The 22394-nt window shown below is 32.5% G+C and overlaps 1 protein-coding gene and 1 non-coding gene across 4 annotated transcripts in view; both read left to right on the forward strand.

Moving 5' to 3' along the window:
- Sh (Potassium voltage-gated channel protein Shaker) overlaps nt 1-22394 on the forward strand; it is a 220172-nt gene that overhangs the window by 27063 nt on the left and 170715 nt on the right. The gene's annotated exons all lie outside the window — the stretch shown is intronic.
- Nucleotides 19963-20034, forward strand: TRNAP-UGG (transfer RNA proline (anticodon UGG)). The gene has a single exon. It is a non-coding gene; the product is annotated as a tRNA-Pro (tRNA).

The raw sequence follows: 22394 nt of genomic DNA on the forward strand, positions 1-22394 counted from the left end.
ACGCCTCAAGTGGTGACGACAAGAAGTTGACACAGAATTTATTAGGGGACGGCAAAAAATGAGCCACTTTGGGTAAGGTGTTGACGGAGGCCACTGTATTTTAAATATTTTGGGGGAAATAAACATCTTGTCTTAATACAAAGTGAAATTACGTGAGGAAATTCCAGACATTATAAAATATTTGTTGGAAGAGTGTGAATTTGTAACAAACATGCTGCTGCTAATATATCTATCCACTTGAAAAGTGCAGAATTTGAACCAACAACGCTAAAGCATGTAGAGACTTACAGAAAACCGCTTCATCAAGTTATTTACCACAAGCACCGCAAGCTCTTTGTTACAGTCGCGTCAGCCAAGCAGGATGTTTGTTAATAATAGACGCCCCGGTAAAACGCACTTGGAAAACGTCATGTCCGTTATTGCATTTCATAGCTACATAAACTTCATTGATAAACATATCGAATTTCTCTACTTACTAAAATATCATAAACCATCGTATTAAATTGTCTCCAAGTCCCCAACTGTGGGAACTGACAATGTCTAAAACAGAATTATGAACAAGATAGTATATTTCTAACTTAAATTTATTGTTAGTTAATTGGTAATATGGCTCTGATAGAGTCAAATAGACTTTTCGGACAGGAAACAAACAAACGGAATGTAGGATAAAAGTATCGTAACAATCGAAATCCTGAATTCTTCATCCTTCGTTCGCAGATGGGAAATACTGGTCTAAGTTGATCCTTTGTAAAAGAAATATTCTCGGCGTCCTGGTGTTCTTTTCAACTGTACGCTTAATGCCCTTGCAGATATTAATGTTAAATGTGTTCACTCTGAATGTGAAGACAACATTATCTAATTCAATGTTACAAAAATAACATTTAAGTGAATTCAAAACCAAATTTAAAAGATTTAATTGCCATGGGAGATTACACGCTTTTAGGAATTGTATTTCCAAGAAACCCAACATTATCTCTTAAAACTGAGACGTAACATGAAGCCACCTTTGAAACCTCTTTTTTACAATTGTTCAATACAATTTTTACAAACATTTTTGGAAAAAAAGTGATCCCGGCGCATCCACCATTCTTAGGGTCCATCAGCACTAGTGTTCCCCCTACATTCGCTTTAAATTGTGACGCTATTGTGAATTAGAGGAAATGTAGCGCTTCAAATTGGTTTGATCCGTGTTAATCATATATACAGGGTGAGTCAAGTTTACGTAGTTATTCTGTAATTCATTTTATAAACATATTTATGTTTAAAACAAGATCACTCAAAATGTAGGGCTTGGTTTGAATTAGCCGTTTTACAGTTGCTGATAGTGTTGTGAAAATGTTGTGAGGTGGTATTGTGTTATTAGAAGCGTTTAAATGGAGTTTCCTACAAATGGTATTTTCACGTATTTTGGATGAATTTTGGTGAATCATAAGGATAGTGGTAATACTTTGTCATTTAATTTGGCTTAAGTTCTATCCGATCATGTAGTTCAAACTAACCTCTACGTTTCTATTGCTTATGTGAACCGACGACGGTATTAAATAAAATTAAGTTAAAATCTCGATATAGCGAAAAGCTTAATAAACACAAATCCCAGTGATAAATTGACAACGCCTCAACCAAAATTTAAATTTAAAACTAAATACTAAATACTAATTTTGAATAGCCTACTAGAAATAATTTTTTTAAAATTAACCACTAAAAGTAGTGTAAAATAAAAAATGCTTTGTCAAAAATAAGAAATAATTATTTATGAAAGCGTGACAGAAGGACTACGCAAGCTTCACTCATGATGATTTTCATGTACAAAGTGTTTATAAATGTTAAGCACCAAAGCTGTTAGTTTAGATTTTTTCAATTGACAATTGCAGTTAGTCTGAATTACAGAGCAAAGTTAGTTTTGAAAAAAAAAATCTAGTTGTGATTTGAAGCCTAAAAATAAATGAATTGGACCTAAAAGCGTAACTGAAACATCGTTGATGTAAGTGACACTTTAAGTATTATATTATACAGGGTGGGCCAACGAAAACGAAACAGAGGCGTTTTGAGGCACTTACTGGTGGAATTTCAAAAAACGCTGAGACAGGTCAATTTTAGTTGTGAGGGGGACACACAACACACGTATTTTCAACTTTTTGCAGTCAACTGCTTTTGAGGGGTGAAATTAACCCCTTTAATTTTTAAGATAGGTATAGGACATGCCACTTTTTTTGAAAGGCCCAATGAAGACCTTTACAGTAATATTAATATTTTTTTATTTCTAAGCCATAAAAAAAATATTCGAAAACGAAACTGGGACGTTTTAAGGCACTTCTGGTGGAATTTCAAAAAACACTGAGACAGTTCAATTTTAGATGTGAGGGACACACACAACACACGTAATTACAACTTTTTGCTGTCAACTCCCTATGAGGGGTGAAATTGACCCCTTTAATTTTTAAAGAGAGGTATAGGACATGGCACTTTTTTTGAAGGCCCATTGGAGACCTTTACAATGATATAATTATTTTTTACATCAAACCCCTATAAAAAAATATTAGAACTAACCAGTTGCGATGAATTTACGTAAATATATACATATATCAACATAACCAGGCATGTATAGCACTAAAATACGTACATTTGATTTCAAAAACAATAACAAAAAGGGCAAATAAAAAAAATGATATTACTGTAAAGGTCTTCAATGGGCCTTTCAAAAAAAGTGCCATGTCCTATACCTATATTAAAAAATGAAATTTTAAATTTCATTCTAACAATACAAAAAAAACTGTTTGTACTAATTACTTGGAACACCACTGATGAAATTATCCATCTAAATCAACAAACTTGGAATTGTTAGTAAGCAATCAAGATTATAATCTTTAATCTATTCGATTAATTTTACCTCGAAAACGAAAAGACTTTTACATAAAGCATTTTTTGTCAATTGATTCTACTTGTCTTTACGAATTATCGTGTTTTGTTTGGTAGTGTATTTCAAAAAACATCATGTCTTGTCAATTATTTGAAAAAAATTTGATTTAAAATTGTCTAAATTGCTTTAATAAACATGTATTAGAGACCAGTTTGAGAAATAAACCATATCATTAAAAAAGCAAAATTTGCGTTAATTTAGTTTAATTAAGTTTGTATAACTATGGGCCGGTTTACACAACAATTTAATTCAAATTAAGTCAACCTCGCAACTAATTTGACGATTGGTGACATTGGATTGGCGAAAAATATTTCACATGTTACATTTTACACATGATGTTAAGTATTTAATTAAAATTAAAGATTTAACATAGCTTCTGTAAACCGGCCCTAAAAGTTTTTAATTTAGATATCCATATTAATGTAATGAAATTTTATATTTAAAATGTCTAAATTGTGACCTATTCAAATCCATGAACAGGGTGAGATTTACAGGCAATCAATTTTTTATTATGTTGACTATTCTGGATGGACCTTAATTTGGATATTCCAAATACAAAATTAAATTTTTTGATATTATGAACAAAGTTTTTATTATTATTTTTTTTTGTAATGGAAACATTTTTGAAATAATACAATTTAGGTATAAGACATTTTTTACAAAGTGATTCTTCTCGTAACTTTTGTTTCAGAAATTTTAACATTTTTGTACGTTTTGAAAAACGTTTTGCGTAATCTATGAAATTTGATGATACCATTGTGTTGGAAAAAAAGTGATCAATATGTGGAGAATTAGCAACGACGTGGATTACTATTAATATATCTATTCAAATAATGGATTTTTGGGGGAACCATTAGTGTTAGTAGACCTTGTACAATTTTTATGTTGGTAATTACCAATGTTTCTAAAACCGCGTTTGAAGAATCAATCTTCATTGAATGTAAATTTCCCCACACCTCCTAATCTTCAGCAATAATTACTCCACCAGCCCACGCTTTGATCTCACTCCACCATTCATCCTTCATTATCAGCTATTCTGTAACATCGCAACAAGTCGTACAACCATAACTCATCCAATGGATAATTTATTCATAGCAAGAACGTCCGCTCGAAATCGCTTTATTTTGCGAAGATCTTTCGTCACTATTTCAAACGGACAACCGGATGACGTGCTCGAGACACATTCCTCGCATTAAATTATTCAATGATCTCAAGCCAAATAACATGATATTTTGACAGCTGGAGATGCGGCACGGCTTTTGAGGATTTATTGCGGCGCTCCAACGGGCTTTAGTTCGAGATGGAGAATTTGTTACTCTATTATGTAAATTAAATTCGACGCGGAGAAAGATATCTCGTAACGACGATGAAACAAAAATTTTTCACAAATTTGCACTTTTGCCGGGAGCCTGCCAAAAGTGAACACTATTCTTGTTGCAGTTGGATCAGTTTTCAAGTAAAATACCGACTAAGAAAATTAATGGCGGAAAATAGACAAGAAAGTTGAGTTGGATGAAATATAGTACTTCCGGCCGACATGCTGTCGGAAAATATTGGATCTAGATTGAGTTTTCCGGTGCAAAAAAACAGAACATGATCTAGTTTATTTCATTAATAATTACGGTAAAAGCAATGGTAAATGATACACAACAAAGAGATGAAACAAATTTAATTATCTCTGACGACGGCACAATGCAAGGGAGCTAATTAAAAAAGCTGAAGAAAAATCAACAGAGCGATTTAAAACTTTCAGCTCCTTTTTGCAACTGAAGTCCGCGTTGAATTAAAACCGACATGGTTTAGGCTTTAAAAATTCGGTTTCATCCTTACCATGTACTCCGTTCACAAGAACTTAAATTAGAAAGAATGGATGGATATGTGAGGTTTCCTCGAGAGCGAACGTATATTATCGTTAGTTGTAGAAGAGGAACTAAGAGGAGAGTACTAAAGAGTGATGAATAGGTAACAGCGTTTATTATGCAGAGTAGGCACGTTTAATTTAATGAGGGGCCATAAGTGTGTCAGTATTCAAGACCGTTGCAAAAAATTTTAGAAATTTATGTTGCACAGAGTGGAAACAGAAACGTTTTATTCATGAAATAGCGACGAGTTTGCTCTCGGTTCTGTTTAAATTTTATACACTGCGCTTAAATTCAGATTGATTTTTCTTTGAACTGTCTACATTTTCTTTATTAAATATTTTTTTAATTTTTATCAAATTCTTCGACGATTCTGTTCATTTAACTTTAGATTCTGTCTGGTTTCTCTAGATTCTTTTAATTCCGTTTGGACGTTTTGTAGATTTTTTTTAAATTCCGTGTAATTCTTCGTAAATTCTCTACTTTTCCTTTAGAATCTCTTGAACTTGACCTTTTATATGTATATTCATGAAGTTTCTATGATTCTTCAATTTTCTTTAGTTTTATAAATTTTATGCAAGTAAAATGTGTTTTTTAATTTTTCATCTTTTACGACTGGTTTACAAAAGCTAAATAAAACCTTAATTTTTATGAAATATTTAACACAGTGTTGAATCGAGATGTTATCCTTGTCCGCCAATCAAATGTTAGCAATAGTTAAATTAATTGTGAAATTAACTTAATTTCAAATAAATTATTGTGTAGGTTAGTTGTTCTTTCAAATTTCAGATTTTTAAATTCTTTTAAAGTATTTTTATCTTAGATCTTTTGAATTCACTTTAGGTTCTTTCTAAATTTTTATTTTTTTTAAATAATTTTAAAAATTTTCAAAATTCCTTCTAAATTTTCTTGATTTTCCAAACTGTGCACAATTCGTAAGTACATTATTAAGTCATCTTTGGATTCTCTCAATATTCTCTCAATTCTATTTGGATAATTGTCAAATTTTATCTCGATTTCCAATTAATATTTGATTTTTAGATCTTTTGGGTTCTGTTTAAATTTGGTCCAATTCTGCTTGGATGGTCTACATTTTTTTCAGATTTTTCAGAAATTTTTCCAAGTGTCTACATACAATTTGTTTACATTTTTGTCAATAGGCTCTATTTAGTCTGTTTACATCTTTTCTTAGAATAATTTATATAGTTCTAAATTTATGTAAGTGTCTGAATTTTTCTTACAATTTCAGCATATTCTACATATCGTCGGCATAAGTCGTTAAATTGCTAAGTCGTATTTTGAATTTTTCGAACCGAGAAATTTTTATTTTTAACATATTTGTCGTCAAATCTGAGATTTGAAAATTTGGGGAAAGAAAATGGAATGTTTTCTAATTCTGAAATAATAACACATGAAAGGATCCGACGATGTTATTTTTTTATGAATTTGAAAACCGACGATATTAGAATGTTTATCTTTTCATTAAACTTGGTATATTTTATTTGTGTTTTATGCAGGTGTCCCAGAACGCTCACTCTTTATTTGATTGCACAGTGTTCAGGCATTTATAGTCTTATTCAAGTTACAAGTATTTAAAGTTGACCATTCACAGCGTATTTTTGTGCAATTTAAGGAAAAATATTCGCAGGTAACGTAGCAAGAGAATGTTTTCTAGCGATTTATAGAATGTGATTTCTAAAAAGTGCATGAACATTGGGCGATAAGGCAATCAACTCAGATTTTGGTAGAAAACTTCCCGTTAAAAGAAAGTGCGAACGTTCTGGAACACCTGTATATAGATTCTTTTTAAATTTGGTTTTTAATTGGTTTTTAAATTTGTCCTCAAATATTCTTTAAATATTTCTTAGATCTTCTACTGAAAGTTTTTAGATTTTCTATTCTTACATTTTCTTAGGTTCATCAAATTCTCTCGAATTACCTGTAAACTGTTTTTCTTATATTCTCTATGTTATAGTTGTTAGACCTAATAGATTCCTTGTCTTTGTTTATTTCTAAATTGTCGCTAAATTTTTCTTATTTTTGTTCAAGTATGTACTATCTATTCCATTCTCTCTATTTTTTTTGTATTTCCCTTTTTTATTTATTTGAATTATAAATTTGTATTATTAAAAAAGCGTTTAAAAAGCTGCGCCCTCCTTCAAATCCGCCTTTGGCGGTTTCATTCTCTTTGTTTTTAAATGATCCTTAACCTTCCAACGTCGTCAGTGACACGAAACCGTCTAAATACTACCGGCCTGCGATAAGAACGAAATTAGAAGCTATGTTAATGTGCGTGTATGTCGTTACTGAAATAGTCTTCCTCTGTGAATTACCGTGAATAATTGCGGCTAATTGGAGTCCGTAACGACCACCAAAAACTCATGTCTATTGAATTTTAACTCTCTTTGCTGGGCGCATCCGCCAAAACACGACGTAAATTCGAATAGAACAACTTTGCCAATAAAGAAATTACGACTTTTAGAACAAGCCTCGTTAAATGTCATGTAATATGCATATTTCGACTAAAATAGGCAACTTCGTGTCGCGTTCTTATTTATCTTGACATGCCAACCTCTTCATATGATGTGGCTTCTTTCAGACATGAAGTGCTCGTCAATTTCTGTTTTACACTTACAAAATTACATGAGTTATGGATTTGGGGATAAATCATCGCACGAAAAACTTGTCACGAATTCAAAATTTGTGTGAAATGGATCGAGTTTTTCGGGTTATAATCTCTTAAATATCCACGATTAATTTCGAGTTTGGCCCGCATTGTTACGAAACGAACACTCTGAGCTTTTTGTGAAGCTCCCAGCAGGGAATATTTGGCAGTTTATTGGAAGCGATTTGCGTGCTTAACACATAGAGGGCACTTTCGTTCGTTTATCTCGAATCTGCTTATTTATACGCAAAGAATTAGCGGTCGAGGACGTCTTGAAATCGCGATATTGTTATCAGCGATGTCGACGAAGACCGGAAAATAAACCTGCAAACAATAAATCCAGAAAATAAATACCCAGTTAATTACTTCCTCGCCTCAAACGGAGCACGCCAGTTTCAGTGCTTTGTGGGCGAAACGATACACTTTAACGCGCTCTGTGTAATTCTACTTCTGTTGTAATAAAACCATAAGTTCACGACTAGGCTGCGTGGAATTTATGAATACAGCAGATTTTTTACGGAAAGAATTTAGCTGAAGGAAGGGTTTATCTGGACGTGATTCATTTTCTGGACGGTTTCCAGGATTGTCAGTGTTACACACTGTTACGTTTCAGAAATGAGCATTATTTTTCCTACACTTCGTTAATTCCACGCCAAAATGTTTCCGGTGAAACTTGCTATTTATTGCAGCGTTCAATGCACGACTGGTCATCTGAAAAATAAAAGCTGTTTTCGAACTTTGTCCGGCAAACAATTCATTTTCCGAGAAAACTTCGTTTTCTTCACATGCTAAACTTTAGCGAACACAATACAAATGATTTTGATGCGACACTACATTTCTGCTCTTCGACTCCGAATTGCCTTAATTACATTTTGCATTCTGAACGTGTCTGGAAGGCTTATTTATTTACATAAAATCGAATAAAATAGTGAAATATTCTGCGGATCTCTTCGGAACTAATTTGAAAGTCAGATGCTAAAAAAGCGGAAATGTATTGCCAGTGGGACAGGAAAGAAGCTTCTCGTTCGGTTTAAGATGTCTTATCGAACCGAGAAAAAAAAACATTAACATGTTTATAAAATATTGGGGTTGCAAGTCTGCCGCAACTCGAACGGTGTCAAATTCGTGATTTATGAATGGAATTTTTTTAAGTGTAAAAAAAACAGATTGAAAGGAAGCTTTTCTTGTTCGGGATTCATTTTTCAAAGAGTGCAGTGTACGGATTGTGGATTTATGCAGCGTTTGGTGTATTGTTGAAATACATAACTCAAATCAGATTAGAAGTGTAATTTGATCAAGAATTTAATTGACGCAGTTTTCTGACAATGTATGGTTGAGGGTTCGCTTTTAAAGAATACGGTTTATTGCAGTGCACCACAAAGTCTACAATGAAAGTTTTGCGCTACTCGCAAGATAATACTATTAAAGGCATCTGATGATTTAATTCGTAAATAAAACGGCGGCTTCGGCTTTAATCACTTTCACATAATTCTAATTTTCTAATTACGCTCTGTTTACTTTAACGCTTTGGTGGATTTTACTCATTTCCATTTGATGTTTGCATATTTTAACAAAGTTTGGTTTCATCTAAATTTGACTGCTATTGTTGCGTGAAAATCTTACGTCAGTGCATGTAATTGTAGTAAAAGTAGAAATGGTGGATGCGCCGGGTAAGTTTTCTCTAACAGATTCTGCATGTTCTCTTTTTGATTTTAGGGGGTTTAAAATAATAACGATTTTATTTCAAACTCTATTCTTTTAAAAATCGTAACAACATTTAATCAAAAACTGCATTATGCTCGGAAACACATTACCTATATGTGGATGAAAATAAAATTCTGAAATTATTTTACCATTAGAAGGCAAGACTACCTTCTCTTCCTTTACGTTTTGCTTATTTATTAGATGCTCGTATTTATTCTTTACTCAGCTCTTTCAGAGACCCAAAGTACATCCTTTCGGATAGAGGCATTATTTGTTGCTTTCGTAACGCGGAAATTCATAAATTAAAATACATTATCTATTTATTATTTAAACAAAATATTATTATAGATATTTATTAAATAAGAGTGTAAAGACGCAAATTATTCACGACAAAAATCAGTTATGGAGTGAATAATTTGTCCTTACACTAGAATATAATATGAGATTTTATCCAAAGCTTCTGTTGGTTGCAATTAAGGCATTAAAAGAATTGACAGAAGTGACAGCAGTGACAAATTTTTAGCATTTAGAAAGCCACGCTTGTATTGTTGTCATGAAAATGTGGCATAATTTTCTTTAAATTGTTTAGAGAGTAAAAGAGTACTTTATTTGTCTAAAATTAGTGAATAAAGTACTACTTTATTAGTGCATTTTGGATAAAGATTATTACACTGGTCAACAGTGATTTTGTTGCCCTTGATGTAAGAGTGGTTTCGAATACTTCTATGCCAACAATTCACAAAACTATGAATGGTTTTGGAAAATTGGCTCTGATTTTTTTTCAATCTTGATTTTAATATTTTACTAAAAATCTGTAAAATTGAGAAAGAAATAGCTAGTATATTCTCAAATATTTTTTTTTGGAAATTATTACAAATTGTTTCGTTTGAATGGTTAATTAATTAATGTACATAGAAGTTGAAAAAGAAAAAAAATTATAAAACTTTAAACTTTAATGAAACGCATTTTATAAGCGTGTCTTTTATATTTTTTATGCCCATATTTACTGAAAATTTTGAAGCATTCCAACTTTTGTTGGTCACGTGGCGTGCACAAAAGCGAATTTTAACATGATAATGAACAGTTTATTATAATTCATGTTCTGAAGAGCCGACTCAAAGTCAAAATTATTAAAAATATAAAATACGCCAAAATCATAAAAACCAGAGCCAATTCAGTACTTTCAAGAATATATTCGAAAACTATGGTCTTGAAAACATAGAAATTCGCAGAGATATTCAGGGCAACAAAAAAAAATTTTGTTGAGCTGTGTTATTATAGTCAAATTCGCTAATTTGCCACATTTGAAAAATTTAAAATTTTAATGAAGCTAAAGAAATAAAGAGAAGAAATTAAAATAATCAACAATTGTAAAAGTAATCATAAGCTGACAATACATGGATTTTAATTTTTCTAAAATTTTAATTAATAGGTGTTTTATTTTCCAAGGAATTCCAAACCTGAAAGAATTTATGCGGTTTTGTTATATAGTTTCTTTGTGTTTTATGATAACTGGATAACTGGATCATGATCAAAAACTCAAAAACGTCTTTTAACATTGATAAATTGAAACACCTTTTAATGCATGAATTCTTTCGGTTCTCTTAAAAACATATATTTTTTGGGTTTGTTGAAATCTTTAGTTTCTTGGGTTTCTATCGCAGTCATTCTAATTTTTACCATTTCATTATTAAAAATCAACGATAAGTAAATTTTTATTTAAGCTAATACAATTAAAATTTTGTTAGACAGATTGAAATAGACATCCTAATATGAAACTAAAGGATTAGTAGCTAGAAATATCATAAGATTTTCAAAATTTACAGAAAACAAAATGTTGGAAAAAATCTGACGCATCTTAGAAATATTCTGTAGAAGTTAAAAGATCTCAGAAAATTCAGAAAATGTTTGAGAATGTAGAAGATTCATAGTACCCTTCAAATACAAGGTTCAAATACATAGATGCAAAGAAATCGCAGAATTGACACCAAGGAGCTTAATAATATGATTTATAATGTCGATTTTGGCAAGAAAACTATGTATAATCACGTTTTTCCGCTCTTTAAAAAATAATTCTGTGCTAATAGCAGCTGTGAAAACTAATTTAAAACCTTATAAAATAAACAAATTTTCAAACGCAAATCCAATTACCAATTACCAATTTAGTTTTTTGGAACAACTAATATTCAGCAACCACGAATTTGCGTCGACAATCTTATAGGAATTTTGTAATATTTAACTTTTGCGTGCATGACCGTGACAGATTTATTATTGCCTTTATAACTTTGGGTACAGTTAATAATAAACAGTAGGTATTAATGGAAACAGCAATGAAAATAATATTTTTCTCCAGTTAAAGTCGAGCACATTCGAAATGCTCGCGTTTCGTTAATAGCCATTTATTTAGAAATTTAAACACGCTAAGAAATCTCCTTGTCATCACATTTTCTCCCTCACATTACGTCTTGAACGGAAATGGTAATTACTAATTAACAACATTTGTAACAAGAGTATCAACATTCTATCAATTAGAATGTTAATTACCGAGCCCTATTGTTTGAAATAATTAAATTAAGAATGTGCGTTGCATGGTAGTGGGCGATAAGAAAGGTTTAAACCAATTAAACTTAATAAAGATAAAACTGTTATGACATTGGGCTGTGATAAGAAAATTTTATTTCGATTTTTTAGTTGAGTCTTAATAGAGTATTTACCACCCGATTTCTGATTTGTCCTGCGTGGTAAACTCAAAGCGACTGGTTATGAAACTTTTATTTTGTTTTCATTGCGGTGAAATTCCTGCTGTTGCATGTTAACATCAAACAAAATTCTCTGTTTATGCAAAAGCACTGAGGTCGCTGATAAGAGTGATAAACGATTCGCAATTTCAGTTCTCATCATACTGAACAATAGTTATCGCCAAACCATTGAATTATGGGACAATAACCACAGTCCAACGCTTATAAATCAAAATAATTTGAAATATGGCAGCAAAAAATCGGTTTCTCTTCAATTAATTGAGATGACTCTAATTAAAATCCTCATCAGCTAAAGCAATTAAAGACGGTAATGGATACAATTTAGCTCCCATCTTAAAATTAGCCGGATGAGATTTCGGTCTCGTTAATAACGAAGGTAAATCAGTTACAGACACAATTTTACTGCACGAATTTGACATTGTTGAATGAAATTTAGTGTCATCTGCATTTTTAATGAAAAGGAGCTAGTGATAAATTTTAGCGTTCTCAGCTACACTACTAGTAAATTTATTCGATCATTTTGCTCAGGCGGAATTAAACGTAAGTGGTCCTCGGAGAAATTTGTTGCAATAAATGCTAACGGTTCAATTTTCACTCATTCAAGGAATATTTCATAATGACGAATAGTACCAAAAATTCGATTCATGGCGACGCCTTTAATAAAACACGCTTTTTTTTTTTAAACACATTTTTCTCGTTCTCACATAACGAAATTGAACGAGAAGTGGGGTGGCGAGACGTTGCATCAAATTTTTCTTTGCTGCATCCACAAAATTGCTTTCACCGGCTGCAGTTGCTGATCCTGCTGTAATCACTGTCAGCGCCGAAGCCGCGTAAGTGCTCCATTTTTTCTAATTCTTCGTAAAGAAGAAGGAGAATATTGAATTGTTAATTTCACATTAACACACATCAATTTTCACATTTTATTCGCTCTTTGGTGTTGCAATTTTTGAAAATTGAAGCAAAATCTAACTAATATGCAAAATGTTAATTAATAGCAGTAATAATACCACGAGTCCTGGGTATTTACTTATTTTTCATAATTTTTAGCGCAGAGAGGTAGCGTTTTAGATTTCCTACCTCTTATTCAAGTGTTCATTGAAGAGGATGGACATTGCTTTCAACTCGTTCAGCTGCTCTAAAACGAACACTTACATGGATTACATTGTACGGCGAAGTTCTTTTCTAATTACCACTAAAGGCTCCTGGAGGAGATTAAAGAAGGATTCAAACTCTTCCCGATTTATCTGCTTTTGTAAGCAGATGTTTGATTCATACAATTCTTAATTTTAAATATTCAGTTTTATAGTTACAAGCTTTCAGTTCTGGTCATATTGTAAATATTTTCTTTTTTAATTAAAGACAATTAATTTGACATGTGTTGTACGCAGTTATGTACAATCGTGTAAATTATGCAAATGGTATTCGCCGAGAACGATTGTGTATAACAATCAATAATACTAAATGGTCTTGCATTAGATTCCGTTAAATTGATGTTAGCGTCACTGATTTGTTGTACGGTTCTACAGGTTCTGTCTATCAGCTTTTGGTATTATTTATTCTGCTCTTAAGTCAATGGTCTAGTTGACATAAGAACACAGTTTAACTAGGTCGATTTAGTTGATTTAATGTTTGAACTCTTGAAAAGTGGAATTTTAAATGTGAAAGATTGTATTGTGTAAAAGCAAAAATCTATGTCATGGTCAATCAATTACATAAAAGTGGTAAACATATTATGCAGTACATCAAAATTTTTTGGAGTGAATATGGGCTTGCAATTCTTTAGGAAAAAAATTGAATGAAGTGATTTTTGAGGTTAACACACTTCAAAGTTGGGTTTATCAACATCTCATATTAATTAAGGATTAATTGAAGATTTTTTCTAAAGGAGACATAAATAAGGATTTAACAAGTTTTAGCAAGGTTGCGCCGGACGATTACCATCTAAACCAGAGCTCATTACATTACAACATTGCCAAAACTTGTTAAATCTCTATTAAAAACTTCCTGTTGCAACAAATGTTTAATTATAGGAGGAATTTTATAACTTTGGTTTAACCCCGCCCACATGAACAAATGACGATTTGAATTTGTCGAATCAACGTATGGCTAGCCTCCTTTACCCAACATAATTAAAAATTTGACGGCTTTAGTGTCACACTTGTCAAGAAGATTTGCAGTCTTGCAGGAATTCACTTAATCGTGAAATCTTTGTCGACTTTTATGGTGTTTCACCTTCTAATGTGTGCACAGATCTACCCTGAGTTCAGACAAATATTAACGAACTATCAAAGTGTTGCAGATTGAATCAGACTTTCATCCAAAATTCTATTGGCCTAAAAGGTAGGCGGAGTTAAACCAAAGTTATAAAATTCTGACTATAGTTATTTACTAATACACTCAATTTTGACAACGTGTTAATCTCAAAAATCGCTACATTCAATTTTCCCCTAATTTTCTCCCTATAGATTTGAAAGTCTGATTTACACGCAAAAATTTTTGAAAATTTACACAGGAGAGTGGACTGATCAGCTGGACAATTGCGTCAAGGTCAAACGCTTTTGCTACTGACTGTGAATAAAAATTGCGAGGAGCTTTTTGCAAACTATGCTTTTTAATGAGTCAAACTAGAGTACTGGGTTCTATACGTCGTTTTTCCTGCAGAGAAGTTACCGATTTACAAAACAGCAATCAGCAGGATTTAAAAGAGATAAGTTAGGTACCTGTAGTAGACATGTGTCAATTTTGGTTTATAGATGGCTCCACCAATCGCAAATTATTATCATGAAATTTATAATGTTATAATAAAATACGTTCTAATGTGCACAAAAAAATAACAAAACAAGTTTATTACTAATACGATTTGGCAAAAATTTGACAATAGTGACAGCTCTTGTTTGACAACTCGCTTTCATTCTTTGTTTTTACAGAAAAAACAAAACAAAATGAAGAGCACAGGCAAGATTGCTGAACTGTGCACCCAATAATTTAAATTTCTAGTATTCAAAGCCATGGCAACGTTGTTGTTGTATTGTTGCTGCTAGTTGACTCAGTTTGTAAAAAATAACAGGAGTTGGTATAAATAGTGCTTTTAAGTAAACGATATCACATTGATCGACATTGTTACTTCAAAAATTTTTTTTGAACACTGTTTAGACATATTTTACATTATTCTGTAGATTTTTTTGCACCCCATCTTTTCACGCAATGTTTTTTATATCACAAATGCATTGAATTGTAAAATTATTGCACAAAAATCTTCAATTTTCGAACTACAAATATTTTACTTTTCAATTCATCATATATCTTGAAAAATAAAAGACATAGATTTTTTTAACATTTTTCTTGTTGTCTATAACAGCCCTTTAATACACTTCTCCTGGAAAGAAATTGATATTATTCAAATGATTGTTTACAATGCATTAGTTGTTCAGATGATCATTCAATTTGTGTTATATTAGTCAGATCTTGTCTTAAATAGTTAAAAAAATAAAGTAGAACGTTCTCATTTTGCATAGTTGGCAATTGCTGATTTTCTTTATTTCCGGAGTAACCGGAGACGAATTGAATGGGGGAGAAATTAACCAGGGACGACATGACGATTGCAAACTGTTCGCTAATTGCTGTGGATCATAATACCTACTAACGTTTTGTTACGCTTGAAGAAAGAACATTTAATGTTTAACGGATTCAACACTTGTCTCCAAATATTTCCACAATTCGATTCGTACAAAATGATAAATTTGCAAAAACGTGTCCATGGTGAACATATTTCATTACACACCGCTTCGTTGAGACAACAAAAACCCTCTGAAAAAATTCATACTACTTTTATTAAAAACTTCATCCCTATTTGAAATTCCAACAAGCGGCGAGCAAACAACGAAACATATTTCACTGCAGCAATCTGTAATCCAGCAAACGGAGGAACTTATAAACCAAGTTAAACTGCAAAAATTACCATAACTCGTCTTCAGTTTGCACAACAATCGAGCTAATTAACAAACCGAACATCCCCATTGCCTCAACTTTGATCTTTTAATAGCTGCCAGCCCTAACAACCCTCGCTATCGTTGTAATACACCAATTTTTTCCGCGTGAAAACTTCGCGTTGACCTACGTAATGAACGCCATAAATTTCGTTTTAATTCAATCTTGAGGGCTCAAAACTAAAATAACTTCGAGTTCAGAGGTGAATTTCAAAAGGAGGACGGAAGGTATAGACAGGTGGGGCGAACATATTGAAAACTTCCGGTTAGAGATTGCAGGAAGTTTTCAAACGCGTTATCGTCAAGAGGGGGTTGTTATTATTGAATACATTGGAAGTATTGTGCGTGATCTGAATCGATGACGCTTTTACGTCAATCAGATTGGTCATTTGAAGAAATGGGGGCAAAATAGCCGGGTTAGAAAATTGAAACTATTTTTGAGCGGTTACAATATCATTTGCTTGAAGGTTCCCAGCGCCGATGGCAGGCATTTCAATTTTCAGTGGATGGAATAATGTTTTGCAGTTGGAATTGAAAATTAAATGAATAGAAACGAGTTTATGTGTATGAATCTACGATAACATCTCTTGGAATATGTTCATGAAAACAGCGCGGTATGATTGCAGCAATTGGCTCTATAGCGCGCGAATAAACATTGGAATTGCAGAACAGAGAAACTTTTTGAGAGCCAGACGAGTGCATTTTCTTTTTTTCAACAGTGAGTTTCGCCTTGGCAGCTGTTGAATATCTTTGCGACACTTTAAATGTGTCGCATTTAATTTATCTCCAACTTGAGCGTAACTACCGGTAATAATTTCTCTGTGAAACTTAAATATGTAAGATGTAATAAGTATAAGAAAGCCTCCGCTTCCAAGCGAGCAATAAAAACGGCGACATCTACAAATATTTAATAAAGCAACGTGGGTGAAGAAACAGGAAGGTCGGGAAACGAATTTTTGAAGGTTCTAAATCAATACTCATTAAATTTCGGAGGTTAGAACCGCTTTTACACTATTTTAAATGTCGGAATCCGATTTTCTTTCATCAAAGGAAGTGTAACCTGTCGTGAAAAAATCGATCAAAGGGAAACCGTCTATTATTCAACAGGGTTGTATTCGTAAGTTTTATCAATCGAAGTAAAATGGTAACACTGGTAATGTAATTTTCATTTGAAATGTAATTCCAGTTTGACGTGCGCAACTTCTGATTTAATTAAAGTGTTTTAACTTGGATTAGACTTTGTGAATTGCTTATTTGAAAGCAACACGTGCTCTAACTAAAGTGATTTGGCATATTAAAGCGACTTCTCTGTTTCCACTAACAAACACTGGTCATTTTTATTAAGTTGTGTGTGATATTTAGCCGAAGATTTGAGAGTTTTCAACTGGTTTGCATTTATGTAAATTATTAAAACTGGATGGGCATTATAGAGTCGAGTACAAAAGAGCGCGTATTAATTAATTATAACTCAAAACTAAGTCTTTTTTCTTTGCTAAATTCTGGTAAGTTTTAACTTGATTAGAACTTCAAGGGAAATTTTTAATGAAAGCAAGATTTATGGTTAGCGTGCTTTCAAGTTGAGCGTTTGAAATCAGGAAATGTCATTCATAGATTTATTTGAACTTGCAAATGTATGACTTATTATCCTAGTCGTTGATTTTACATAAAAACGCACATTTCTCTAGTTGCGTTACGGATGATAATGCAGGATGATAGAATATTAGTGCACGAGCGTAGCAACTCCAATACAATTTATTTAGGGTAGGCCATGAATAGAGAGATAGATGTAGAAGTCATGTCTTTAATGAAAATAACATAACGAAACCACTGATTCAGATTTTTTTGTTTTGATTTTTTAACGGTTTAAGAGCTTTGTAACGAATGAGAAAACAACTTGCAATGAACCACCAAATTTTGAATCAAAGTTATCTAAAGAAAATTTGTTTTTGACGTCAAACTGACAGTTATATGTTATACCAGTGACATAGTTGATTCGTAACTAGAAAAATAAACTTTTTATACACAGGTTACATGTTTGGATGAAATGCGGGCACTATAGCCTGTAAATTAAGCAAGCTTCCACTCTGTAGGATCAACAAATCGTACCGGTCTATTTAAATACCAACCATTGAACACACTGTTGCGGTGCAGTGTTTAATTATTTTTTACTATGTTTCGGTCGGGTTGAAATGTTTTAAAAAGTATTATTTTATACTCGCAATGAGTCGAAATTGTTTATTTTAAGACATTATGGCGCAAAAAGGTGGTCCTTAAACCGAATTCCAAATTTTGTATTTCAAAATTCGTATTGAAAAAGCGGAGACAATAAAAATTAAAATAAAATTAAAATATGTAATATATGCAGTTTTGCCAAAAAAAAATAATACAGTGCGACGCACTTAAGATGAATAAGCTTGTATTTTTTTTCGTAACTTTTGAATTTTTTAGTTTTTTTAACGTCAATACCTCGTGTTAGAGATCTTGATAAGATTTTTTTAATTCGTGTATGTATAATATTAATAGGAACTTATTTTGATTCGTCAAATTTTTTTTATACAGGTGTCCCAGAACGTTCAAAATTTCTTTTAATGGGGAATTCTCCATCAAAATTTGAGTTAATTGTCGTATCACACAATGTTCAGGTCCTTACAGATTTTGATTAGCGAGCACTTTAAGTTGGCCAATCACAGCCCATATATCGCTAGATAGCATTCTGTTGCTACGTTACCTGCGAACATTTTTTCTTAAATTGCACGAAGATGCGCTGTGAATGCTCAACTTTAAATGCTTATAACTTAAATACCATATATGCCTGAACATTGATCAAGTCAGATTTTGATTGAGAATCTCCAATTAGATGTAAGTACGAGCGTTGTGGAACAATTCTGTATAACCGGGTGTTCCGCGTATTGCTGAACATACGGAAATAACAATTTTAATTTTATTTTTTTCTGCTATGCCAAACTTTCAAATTAAATTTGGTTAATGACGAATTGTGCTTTAAAGGATTTTTATTCTGAGAACTCTTTTTGAAATTGAATTAAAAAAAGTAAAATTTTTCGCTAGAAACTTCGAAGCTCGTTTGACCGCAAAATAAAGATCTGTCACTGTGTAACGTCCCTTTATGCCAAAACTAACTGTTTTACGGCAAATATGCCTTTTCAAAGCAATTTTATAGTTCGTGTTCAACTTTAGTACTACTTATCCACGCAAAAGTAAATTTTGAAAATACCTAAGGTTAGTTCAGACCATGTGGTGACAGCTCTGCAATTTTCGGAAACACTAACTTCGAAATTTCGAGTGCAAAATTTGAAATTTGAATGACATGAACTTTTAACATGTTTGAAAATGAAAAGCGTAATATTAGACATTGAAAAAATAAATTTGATTTTTTCAGAAACAAGAAAAAAATTTCTTTTTACTTATTAAGAAATGCTGCAATTTCAATTTTTTGAATAATGCCGCAATAACATTAACCAAATATAATTTAGAGGTTCGGAAGAACAGAAAAAAAATTCCCATGTTACTTCTCTATGTTCAGCAATCCTGAAGAGTGGAAACTTGCATGATTTAAAAATTGTCATTTGTGTTTTTTTTTATATAAAATTGCACTACTGTTTCGTCCTATTATTGACGTCACTGATTTCATTCATTTGGTCGACGCAGATACTTAAATTTCTGCATAATTCATAATTGGATTAATTAATCTAAATTGGATAAATTTACAGCTTTGTATTTTTTTCGAATAAGATCGAAAAAATTAAAATAATTTCCGATTTTGAGATAGTTTATCTTTTTTTTTGATTAGAATGATTAGACATGAGTCTATGGTCCTAAGACCCTGTACACATTAACTTAGATTCTTACGATAACTATTACCTCCAGCGTGTATGGTACTGTTGAACTAATATTCTTTAGATTATACATTTAGATAAGTCTAATCCCGGAAGTACAGATGTGCCAAGTTAATTTTTTTTGTAGTAGATATCTTATCTGGGTTGTAAAATTTATGAGTTTATAGCCTGTTAGTCCTATTAGTGCAAAATAAGTAACAATATTTATTTATAGCGGCTCAATGGTCTAGGGGTATGATTCTCGCTTTGGGTGCGAGAGGTCCCGGGTTCAAATCCCGGTTGAGCCCATTGTTTTTGCTACAATGCACCTTTCTGTCATAATTACTGTACTTGTTTAAAATTGCGAGTTTTAACTGTAAACTGGAAAGTTTTTGGAATCATTTTACTGGCGTCTTTCAAATTTGTTTGATGTTTTCTACATTTTAGACAATTAAATTTTTTTCTTGATTTTTTATTAAATAATTTTTTTAAAAGTGTTCTTTAAATACATCTAATTGGTTTCATTTTATCGATGTCGAAAATATGATTTAAAGTTTTTACTTCCTCAGCATTCCTTTTGAAGTGTTTTCCACACCATAATATTGCGCGAGTACGTAAGTACCGCACATAAAAGACATTGAAAATGCGAATGTAAATTCAATTGAAAGATAATCCGGACATTTGAGCTTAAACGACTCTTCAAATCCCAGCTCTGTGAAGTCATTCAAAGACCATCACTACTTTTTAATGGTTTGAAACAAACACAAGGGGAGTTCACAAACGCCTTAATTAATTTAACAAGAAGGCGTATACATATAAACAGCGGAAATTCGTACATAATCTGCGGCTTTAACGATATAATTAAAACGTAGTAAGGACTGAATAATTACAACTCAACCGTAACGCTACCTCTGTTAATATTTCTATTATTGGAGTGTAAAGTTGGGATTGATTTTTTGTAGCGAGATTGCGTGCTTTCTGGATATATCGAAACTCAACACGACAAACATAAACACGACAAAAGTCCAAAGATGGCAACAAGGCAACGAAACGGTGATAAACGAAGTACGGGAAAAATGAAGTGATGACATGGCATTAATTAAACAAGAGGAAGAGCTGGAAATACAAGATTACCGGCTATCGTAAAGGATTTTCTGTTAAATGAATTTCACAATGGGTTGTGAGTAATGTCTTTACGCTGACTTCTATTGAATGTGGTGCGATCATAAGCGAAAAATATCGCTTCATTGAATATACCGACGCTGGAAATTGAACGAGGGCACTGGAGATTTTTCTACTTCACTTCCGGCCATTACGGCTTTTAATATGTCTGCAGCGGCTGAGCTTTTCCATTTTCCTAAAAGCAGTAGTATTTGGAAGAGTTTATTACCTACATACATTAGCATTCTAATAAGGTATAAACAACAATGTAGCAAAATTCACGACAAATTTCTAGGTATAGTAAGTTTATAATAGAACTAATTTTTTTAGTCGGTGCGCAAACTTTTTGAATTTTACCTTTTTATAGAACAAATGCAGTGAGTGCAGTATTTTTCCAGTTTCTACTAATAAAATGCTCATTTTATAGTATATTAAATCTATTATTAAAACAATAGTTTAATCTAATTGATGATCAGCAACACTGCCACTGGCAACACGAATAAATAAAATAGTTATTTATGGTAGTCAGCAGCAAAAGCTCATAGGCGGGATGGCTCGTAACGAGTAAACTCTAAGCGGGTGGTGTCGATAATATGCACCCTTATAAAACAAATTTGTGAGAACAAAGAAATTTTGAAACTTTTGTAAGACGATAAAAATGTGGCATTTGTAATAATGATGATAACGTAACTGGGAGTCGTTAATGTTGTAATTAAGAGCCCTTGAATTGGCTCAGTAACTTGTGCGCACCCCGGGTTGTGGCAGAATGTGTGGGTCAGTGCCAATAATCCGAGCCGCTATCCAGCGATGGGGCAGGGGGGAAGCTCCCGCGGTAAGTTATTCCATTATTAATGATTAAGGCCGATAAGGCAGGTGGCAATATGTTTTGTTGCGAGAATTCCGTGACTTCCCAGTTGTGCTAAGCCCGGACCTGACTAAATAAGGGTGTTCCGGAAGGGGTGAGTCAAGTAGCATTGTGTTGGCAGTTAGAAAGTACTCTTTCAAGGAAAGCAAATGAGTACAGCCCTGTTATGAAGGTTGGTTTCGTAAATTCAGTGTTTCAGCGTAAAAAAACGAATTACACTTTGTTGTTCAAAATCTATAAAACTAGTAATATTAGTGAGGTTTTATTTTAATGTTACCTTAATTTGTAAATGCGCACTATGTTTTTTCACACAGCCGTGGATTTATGAACGATTAGCAAGTTTGATAACATTCGCACTTTTAATTGTTGAAATCACACGATTTTGTTTTGTTTTTTTTTTGAGTGGAGAAAATGTTGAATGTGAAGTTTTCATGATGAATAAATATATATATAATAAAAAAAAACACGAGTTCTAGGAAACAAACAAAAAAATATTAATGACCAGAGGGCCAAAAGTTTACAGGCTCGAAAATATCGTTGCTCCATTTTTCGGAAACAGAAAACGGCGAGAATCAGCGAGAAATCGTCGTTTAGCATCGAAATAAGCGGATTTTGCTAAGAATTTTGATGATTTCGTGCAGA

Source organism: Gnatocerus cornutus, chromosome 2 (assembly GCF_029298725.1).
Source record: "Gnatocerus cornutus isolate USDA-ARS CGAHR chromosome 2, icGnaCorn1.1, whole genome shotgun sequence".
Classification (NCBI taxonomy): Eukaryota; Metazoa; Arthropoda; class Insecta; order Coleoptera; family Tenebrionidae; genus Gnatocerus; species Gnatocerus cornutus.